Below are 10619 nucleotides of genomic sequence, written 5' to 3'. Positions count from 1 at the left end.
ACATGGCAGGGATCCATTCATAAAGCTTAACAAAATATGAACACTGAGCTATGGCCAATTCATTCATTAATAGGTTCAAACAAGAATGGCAAAAGTGCAATTGGTAAACAGATCTCAGACTTAGTGAAATTAACACTTGTCTGGAATTTTAGATCAGGTAGCACACTTTGGAGCATGAAAACTATATGCTACAGGGCCTGAACATGGCAAAGTAAAGCATGGCATGGAGCTACTCAAAGAGCCTAACAAAAATCCCTTAGTGACCTTGAGCCAAAAGGGATCAGAAAATACAATTTCAAGTAAGTGAACATGGCAAAAAACATAAACAGATCACAGACTTAGTGAAAAACTGGAGCATGCAAATCAGATATCAAGTAGGCATGTTTACAAGCTCGATGCACTCACTAAATAGCAAGGCATGACAATCTAAGCATACACCCATCAAGAATACACATTATACAAGCTAGACATGACAAGAACAACAACATAGCATGCACGGATCAACTACAACATCCTCGGCAAAATCACTAACAAGTACACAATCTGCCCAAATTCACGAAATAGCAAAAGTAGAGCTCGATTGACTCAAGCTAGGTTTCTCCATAATTGCAAACAAAGACATGGATGGATAGAGCATTACAAGAATAACAAAACATCCTTACTGATCACCCTCAAAAGAGGCACGGATCACTAGGAAACAACATGAACATATGGCATATTGATAAAAACATTCAAGGACTTAGTGGAATTGCTAAGTCCCTGAAATCAGCATTAACGAATGCACCACTTTGCAAGCTTGTGCTAGTCACCACACACATCACAAAAATACATGGATAGCACCTCTGTAAAGATGACAAAGCATATGACAAAACACAAGTCGAAAACCCGGAAACTTTGGAAGGCAACTGAAACTACGGTCTTGGGGCGTCATAGCATTGTGGGTGGAATAGAATGTGATGATGGAGGTTGTGTGAGAAGACACAAAAGGAGAAAGTCTCACATTGACGCGGCTAATCAACGGGCTATGGAGATGCCCATCAATTGATGTTAATGCAAGGAGTAGGGATTGCCATGCAACGGATGCACTAGAGCTATAAATATATGAAAGCTCAACAAAAGAAACTAAGTGGGTGTGCATTCAACTTGCTTGCTCACGCAGACCTAGGGCATTTTGAGGAAGCCCATCATTGGAATATACAAGCCAAGTTCTATAATGAAAAATTCCCACTAGTATATGAAAGTGACAAAATAAGAGACTCTCTATCATGAAGATCATGGTGCTACTTTGAAGCACAAGTGTGGAAAAAGGATAGTAACATTGCCCCTTCTCTCTTTTTCTCTCATTTTTTTGTTTGGGCCTTTTTCTCTTTTTATGCCCTATTTTTTTATTTGGGCTTCTTTGGACTCTTTTATTTTTTTTATTTTTCGTCCATCCCAACTTGTGGGGGAATCATAGTCTCCATCATCCTTTCCTCACATGGGACAATGCTCTAATTAATAATGAAAATCATCACACTTTTATTTACTTACAACTCAAGAATTACAACTCGATACTTAGAACAAAATATGACTCTATGTGAATGCCTCCGGCGGTGTACCGGGATGTGCAATGAATCAAGAGTGACATGCATGAAAGAATTATGAAGGTGGATTTGCCACAAATACGATGTCAACTTCATGATCATGCAAAGCAATATGACAATGACTGAGCGTGTCATAATAAACGGAACTGTGGAAAGTTGCATGGCAACATATCTCGGAATGGCTATGGGAATTCCATAATAGGTAGGTATGGTGGTTGTTTTTAGGAAGATATAAGGAGGCTTATGTGTGATAGAGCGTATCATATCACGGGGTTTGGATGTACCGGCGAAGTTTGCACCAACTCTCGAGATGAGAAAGGGCAATGCACGGTACCGAAGAGGCTAGCAATGATGCAAGTGTGAGAGTGCGTATAATCCATGGACTCAACATTAATCATAAAGAACTCACATACTTATTGCAAAAATCTATAAGTCATCAAAACCAAGCACTATAATCAAAGAACACCTCATAAGGAAACAATCAAAGAACACCTCATGGTTCAAATTTTTCACACAATGTTTACCATACGTGCATGCTACGAGACTTGCAAACTTCAAAAAAAGTATTTCTCAATTCCACAATTATTCAACTAGCACGACTCTAATATTACCATCTTTATATCTCAAAACAACTATCAAGTATCAAACTTCTCATAGTATTTAATGCACTCTATACGAAAGTTTTTATTATACCCATCCTGGATGCCTATCATATTAAGAATAATTTTATAGCTAAAGCAAATTACCATGTTGTTCTAAAAGACTCTCAAAATAATATAAGTGAAGCATGAGAGATCAATAATTTCTATAAAATAAAACCACCACCGTGCTCTAAAAAGGTATAAGTGAAGCACTAGAGCAAAATTATCTAGCTCAAAAGATATAAGTGAAGCACATAGAGTATTCAAATAAATTCGGATTCATGTGTGTCTCTCCAAAAGGTGTGCACAACAAGGATTATTGTGGTAAACTAAAAAGCAAAGACTCAAATCATACAAGACACTCCAAGCAAAACACTTATCATGTGGTGAATAAAAATATAGCCTCAAGTGAAGTTACCGATAGACGAAGACGAAAGAGGGGATGCCTTCCGAGGCATCCCCAAGCTTAGGCTTTTGGTTGTCCTTGAATTTTACATTGGGGTGCCTTGGGCATCCCCAAGATCAGGCTCTTGCCACTCCTTATTCCAAAATCCATCAAATCTTTACCCAAAAACTTGAAAACTTCACAACACAAAACTTAAACAGAAAATCTCATGAGCTCCGTTAGTATAAGAAAACAAACCACCACTTTAATTTACTGCAATGAACTCATTTTTTATTTATATTGGTGTTAAACCTACTGTATTCCAACTTCCCTATGGTTCATACCCCCCGATACTAGCCATAGATTCATCAAAATAAGCAAACAACACACGAAAAATAGAATCTGTCAAAAACAGAACAGTCTGTAGATAACTGGAGGTTTCGAATACTTCTGTAATTCCAAAAATTCTGAAATATTAGGAAGACCTAAATAATTTGTATATTGATCTACTGCAGTTGGAATTGGTATTTTATCGCTCTCCGGTTAAAAATCAAAATTATTCTCGTTAACACATAATTTCTGTTTTTTTTCAGCAAGATCAAACAACAATCACCTAAGAAGATCCTAAAGGCTTTACTTGGCACAAACACTAATTAAAACATAAAAAACACAAACATAACAGAGGATGGATGGTTTATTTATTACTAAACAGGAAAAAAAAAGCAAGCAACAAAAATAAAATTGGGTTGCCTCCCAACAAGCATTGTCGTTTAACGCCCCTAGCTAGGCATTGATAATTTCAATGATGCCCACATGAAAGACAACAACTAAAGCACAAAGAGAGCATCATGAAACACATGAAAAACATATCTAAGTCTAAAATAATTCCTATGCATAGGCATCTTATAGGCAAACAAATTATGAGAGAAAGCAAAAACTAGCATATGCAAGGAAGCGGAAAGAAACAATAACAATCTCAACAAAACGAGAGGTAATTTAGTAACATGAAAATTTCTACAATCATATTTTCCTTTCTCATAATAATTACATGTGGAATCATAAGCAAATTCAACAAAATAGCTATCACATTAAATATTTTCAACACGATCCACATGCATGCAAAGTTGACACTCTTCCAAAATAGTGGGATTAACATTAACTAAAGTCATGACCTCTCCAAACCCACTTTTATCAAAAATTTCATAAGATTGAACATTCTTCAAATATGTGGGATTTAAAGTTGACACTCTTCCGAACCCACTTTCAATAATATTGCAAACACTATTATCAATCTCATATTCATCATGGGGCTTAAGTAAATTTTCAAGATCATAAGAAGAATCACCCCAATCATGATCATTGCAACAAATAGTAGTAATAGCAAAACTAGCATCCCCAAGACTGAGGTTTTGCATATCATTAACACAATTGACATTAATAGAATTTATAATAACATCATTGTAATCATGCTTTTCATCGAAGGAACTATCAAGTATGGGTGCAATAGCAACGATCTCATGTTTAACATAAGGAACTATAGCAAATTCATCTTCATAAATATTGGCATCATGGCCACAAGAATAGCAAGCATCATGTTCATCAAAGGATATTTCAATCAAATCATCGGAATCATAATTATCTATAGATTCATGCATAGCATTATTTTCTTCCGAAGCAACGGTCATTCTTTCAATAAATTCTTTGACATAGACATTATGGGCATACTTTTCATAGCAATATTTAAGTATGTCAAAATTTTCAGATTCGTAGAGAGTAATATCATAATTTTCAATCAAAGAAGCAACTTCATAAGCACCCTGAAAAGAAGCAAATTCTTCAATTTGTTCGATATCGTAGTAACTATAAACACCCTTTGCATAAGAAGATAAGATTTCATTATCATTAAACTCACATAAGTAGGGGAGGTGTTTTTTAGGGTTCTTAGAGCAACAAGTAAAATCATAAATTTCACAAAGATTCCAAGTATTACACAGCAATCTGTTTATTTGATCCCATAAGAGTCTCCCTTTTTTAGACAACCGGTGATGCACAAAATGAGCATGCTCATCTAAAGATTTCCCATCGACTAGGCTAGTTGGGGTTTCAGCACGAGCACATAAGGATCGAAGATGATCCAAGTAGAACCCTTTAAGTGGATCCATATCAATAGATTTTTAGCAAGCAAAGATGCAACCAAATAGAAGGCACGTGGAAACACAAACAAAGATACATAGGGGAAGAAGGCGAAGAAAAGGCAAAGGTGAAGTGGGGGAGAGGAAAACGAGAGGCGAATGTCAAATAATGTAATGTAAGGGAGAAGAGTTTGTGATGGGTACTTGGTATGTCTTGACTTGAGTGTAGATCTCCCCGGCAACGGAGCCAGTAATACTTCTTGATACCTCTTGAGAATGTGTTAGTTTTCCCTTGAATAGGAAAGGGTGATGCAACAAAGTAGCATAAGTATTTCCCTCCGTTTTTGAGAACCAAGGTATCAATCCAGTAGGAGACTACATGCAAATCGCCTAGTACCTGCACAAACAATCAAGAACCTTGCAACCAACACGATAAAGGGGTTGTTGTCAGATCACGGGTTCTGGCAAAACCCTTAAGGTTCGAATACTAGGTTGCGCGCGAAGATCTCCCCCCTATCGATCCGCGTCCTAACTTAGCTTAGATCTCACGAACTAACTCGACGAACTCGCAACACAAAGGACACAAGATTTATACCGGTTTGGTCCACCGTTGTGGTGTAATACCCTACTCCAGTGTGGTGGTGGTGGATTACCTCTTGAGTTGAGGATGAACAGTACAAGGGAAGAACAACCTCCTCAGGTTGAGGTGTTCTTGTGCTTGGTGCACTTGTGTGGCTGAGGATGAACTTGATCCTTTGTCCTCTCCCCGCCTATGGTGGTGGCTAGTCCTATTTATAGAGGCCCTGGTCCTCTCCCCAAATATTGAGCGGGAAGGGAGCCAACAACGGCCAATTTGAAAGGGGACAACTAGTACAAGCTATCCTGACAAAAGGTGGTCTTTGCCTGCTAAAGGTTCTGGTGGTGACGCCTTCCTAGGCTCCATGGTGACCTCCATCTTGTCGTCCTTCTGGTCTTGGTATCATTGCACCAATATGGAAACCTTTGCTTGATGCCTCGGTACTCCACGCCTGCGCTTGGCCCCTTAGCACCAAAGAGGAAACAAGGACGCTGCGCGCACTGGCGCCCGCCTGGCCTCGATCGTCATGGTTTACGTCACGAGAAACCTCGCGAGGTTTTCCCGACCTTGAACTCTCCGCCCCTCACGAGCTGGCCTGATGAGGTTGCACCTGAGGAGGTCTTGTGTCGTCCGCCTCGCGAGGGTCTTGATTCCTTGTTGATGAAGATGGGCCGTACAGGCCTGCCAGCAAAGCTACGCCGTGGGCCGCAGGCAGGCAAGTCTGGGGACCCCCGTTCCCAGAACGCCGATAGTTGTCAATCCCCTCATGGCCACTTGCAAAAGTGAGATTTGATAAATATAATAAGATAAATATTTTTGGTATTTTTGTTGTATAGATTGAAAAGTAAAGATTACAAAATAAATAGTAAACTAGAATTATAGATCGGAAACTTATATGATGTAAAGTAGACCCGGGGGCCATAGGTTTCACTAGTGGCTTCTCTCAAGATAGCATATATTATGGTGGGTGAACAAATTACTGCCGAGCAATTGATACAAAAGCGCATAGTTATGAGAATATCTAGGCATGATCATGAACATAGGTGAGGGAGTCCTGGATTAGGGGGTGTCCGGGTAGCCGGACTACACCTTCAGCCGGACTCCAGGACTATGAAGATACAAGATTGAAGACTTCGTCCCATGTCTGGATGGGACTTTCCTTGGCGTGGAAGGCAAGCTTGGCGATGCGGATATTTAGATCTCCTACCATTGTAACCGACTTTGTGTAACCCTAACCCTCTCCGGTGTCTATATAAACCGGAGGGTTTTAGTCCGTAGGACAACTTCATCATACAACAACCATACCATAGGCTAGCTTTTAGGGTTTAGCCTCCTTGATCTCGTGGTAGATCTACTCTTGTACTACCCATATCATCAATATTAATCAAACAGGACATAGGGTTTTACCTCCATGAAGAGGGCCTGAACCTGGGTAAAACATCGTGTTCCTTGCCTCCTGTTACCATCCGGCCTAGACGCACAGTTCGGGACCCCCTACCCGAGATCCGCCGGTTTTGGCACTGACATTGGTGCTTTCATTGAGAGTTCCTCTGTGCCGTCGCAATCGGGAAGGATGCCTCTTCCCGTCTTTAAAGACGGCGCCGTTACTAAGGGAGCCTTGGCTGTCGGCCAAACTCTCCGGCTAGGCGGTTTTCTCATGACCGCCTGTTCGGCCGTTGCGCCGACGGTGACCTCTCGGGTCATCAAAAGCAATCTTCACGTCAGCTCGGAACTCGTCGAGCAGTTAGATCCAATGGAGCTCTCTTCCATTAACGAGCTCTTGGATCGCATCGCCGCCTTGGGGGTCACTACGGATTATGACCAGGTTGGGCTTAAACCCGATCTAAGAGAAATTAATTCTCCCCAAGTCACCCATCACGTTGCCGTGGTAGAGGCACAGTGCAGCGACTCTTCATCTATCTTAAGGACTAGCTACGTCCGGATTCCCGATCCCTCCAAGCCGGATACCCGCGGAGGGGAGGATGTAACTCAAGACCTGAACTTAGAATCAGGCAACGGGCTAGATTCACTGGACAACATCCAAGAATCCAAACTTCAGAGTTCGGAAACTCCTTGGCCTCTGAGTCTTAGATTGGGGGAAGTTCCGGATTTAATTCCACCCACCCACCCGAACATAAGTGATCTATCCCAAATCAGGCAAAAGCCCGAAGAAACAGTACATCATTACTGGGCAAGGTTCCTCCTGGTTATGAACAGGATAAAGGTCTGCTGCGAGGAAGACGCAATCTCAATCTTTTGCAATAATTGCACGGACAAGGGAATCCTCAACGCCACAGGTCGTCGTGATATTACACGCTTCTCTGACTTGGCGTCCAAAGTACAAAAGTACTGTGTGATGGAAAGCGCCTGGAAAACTGAAACTAAATTTTGGGACAATCCGGCCCTAAATAGAAACCTCGTCCGAAATAAAAGGGTGCATCATCATCAGACACCCGGGTTAAAAACCAAAAAACCAAAACCCTCTACAGGGCATGGAACCGTACTGGAGGGATGGCTTAATGGACCCTATAAAATTCATAGTACAGAGGATGCCACACCAACTCATAGCCTTAGAGCATGTTGAATACTCTGGCAGGTGGCCAAAAGAGGCGAAGATCTCCTAATTCCGGAGGCCGCAGAAAACCACCTCAGGGACTCCAGTACAGTCTTAACAGTCTTCGAGACTTTCGCATCAAATAATATGCGAAAAAGAACACTCCGCAACCTCGCCGAAGTCTATCAAGTAGCAACAATAAACCCATGGAGTGACACGGCTATTACTTTTAATGCCAGTGATGAACCTAAAATCCGAATAGCTCGAGCACCAGCCGCATTGGTACTCGGTCCTATAGTGGACGGCTTTCGCCTCACCAAGGTACTCATGGACGGAGGCAGCAGATTGAACCTCATTTATGAGGAAACCCTTCAAAAAATGGAAATAGACTGGAACCGCATTGAGCGAAGCAGCACAACCTTTAGAGGAATAATGCCCAGTCGGGAAGCGCGCTGTGCAGGAAAAATCACACTAGATGTGGTGTTCGGCACGCCGGATAATTATAGGTCCGAAGAGGTCACATTCCAAGTGGCCCTGTTCAGTAGCGGATACCACGCTCTGCTGGGGCGGGAAGCTTTTACAATCTTCCAAGCAATACCCCATTACGGGTACATGAAGCTCAAGACGCCTGGGCCGAATGGAATCATCACTCTCCCTAGTGATCCGGACATAGCACTCCACGCCGAAAACAAGATAGCCGCATTGGCCCTTGAGGCACTGTCCGAAGCCCTAGCGGCTGAGGAACTGACTACGCTGCGCTCCACGATAAACAGGGACGATGTGATACTCGATAAAAGATCCAAGTCCACCTCCTTTAAACCAGCGGATGAAATAGTCAAATTCCAGGTCCATCCAATGGACCCCAATAAAACAGCTTCCATCGGGACACGATTAAACCCCGATGTAGATGCCGCACTGCGAGAATTCCTACGGGAGAACTGCGACATTTTTTCCTGGCACCCTTCAGACATGCCAGGAATCCCACGCAGGCTGGCCGAACACATCTTAAATATCCTAAAAGGATTCAAACCTGTCAAACAAGCCCTTCAGCGTTTCTCTGAGCCCAAGAGACAGGCAATGGGAGAGGAGCTAGCCAAACTATTGGAGGTCGGATTCATCAGAGATATAAAACATCCGGACTGGCTAGCAAACTTGGTGATGGTACCAAAGAAGGACAAATCTTGGCGCATGTGCGTTGACTTCAAAGACCTTAACAAGGCTTGCCCAAAGGATCCCTTCCCCCTCCCCCGCATCAATCAAATTATCGACGCCACTGCAGGACACAATTCGCTGTGCTTCCTTGACGCATACTCCGGTTACCATCAAATCAAGATGGCCGAGTCAGACCAAGCCGCAACGGCATTCATCACCCCATACGGCCCATTCTGCTTCAACGCAATGCCTTTTGGGCTCAAAAACGCCGGCGCAACATATCAGTGCATGATTCAGACATGTCTGGCAAACCAGATCGGCAAAACAGTAGAGGCATACGTGGATGATGTGGTCGTAAAAACAAGACATGTCGAATCTCTAGTAGACGACTTGAGGTTTACATTTGACAACCTCCGAGCATATGACATCAAGCTAAATCCGGAAAAATGCATTTTCGACGTTCCAGCCGGAAAGCTCTTGGTCTTCCTTGTATCCGATAGAGGAATCAAAGCAAATCCAGCCAAGATCCGAGCTTTGTCACAATTGGATATCCCAAAGGACCTCAAACAAATACAAAAATTAACCGGATGCGTGGCGGCTCTAAGCCGCTTTATCTCCCGGTTGGGAGAAAAGGCGCTACCCCTCTATCGCCTCCTTCGGCGCACCGAACACTTCGAGTGGACGGATGCCGCCACGGCCGGACTCGAGGAAATAAAAGCCATATTGGCAACAAACCCCGTCCTGGCCGCACCAAACATCGGCGAACCAATGCTATTGTACATTGCAGCAACCCATCAAGTTGTCAGCGCAGTACTCGTCGTCGAGCGGGAAACGGACGGACACAAATTCCCCCTTCAAAAGCCGGTTTACTATGTGTCCACTGTCCTCACCCCATGCAAATCACGGTACCCACATTATCAAAAGATTGCATATGCAGTATTCATGGCATCCCGGAAGCTACGACACTACTTTCAAGAGTGTTCAATCACAGTAGCATCGGAAGTACCACTCAATGATATTATAAACAACCGTGACGCAACGGGCCGGATTGCAAAATGGGCCATCGAGCTCCTCCCGTTCGACATAACTTATAGGCCACGGCGAGCTATCAAGTCGCAAGTTTTGGCCGACTTCGTCGCAGAATGGACGGAGGTCGAACTCCCTAAAGAGTACGGCACATATTCAAACTAGATCATGCACTTCGACGGTACCAAAATGTTGGCCGGACTAGGGGCCGGCGTTGTTTTGACGTCCCCCACAGGAGACACAGTTCAATATGTACTCCAAATTATGTACACGGACTCCAACAATGCAGCCGAATATGAGGCCCTTTTACATGGTCTCCGGATGGCAGTATCCATGGGCATTCAACGCCTAGAGGTGCGTGCGGATTTGAACCTTGCGATATCCCAAATAAATGGAGACTTCGATGCCAAGGATCCAAAAATGGTCGCTTACCGCAACGCCGTCCTCAAAATGTCAGCTCGGTTTGAGGGGCTCGAATTTCACCATATAGCCCGAGAAAACAATCAGGCGGCAGACGTCCTGGCACGCATTGGCGCAAAACGCGATGCGGTCCCCCCCCCCCAACATCT

The sequence above is a fragment of the Triticum aestivum genome, chromosome 6A (genome assembly GCF_018294505.1).
Source record: "Triticum aestivum cultivar Chinese Spring chromosome 6A, IWGSC CS RefSeq v2.1, whole genome shotgun sequence".
Classification (NCBI taxonomy): domain Eukaryota; kingdom Viridiplantae; phylum Streptophyta; class Magnoliopsida; order Poales; family Poaceae; genus Triticum; species Triticum aestivum.
This window is presented reverse-complemented; position numbering follows the sequence as displayed.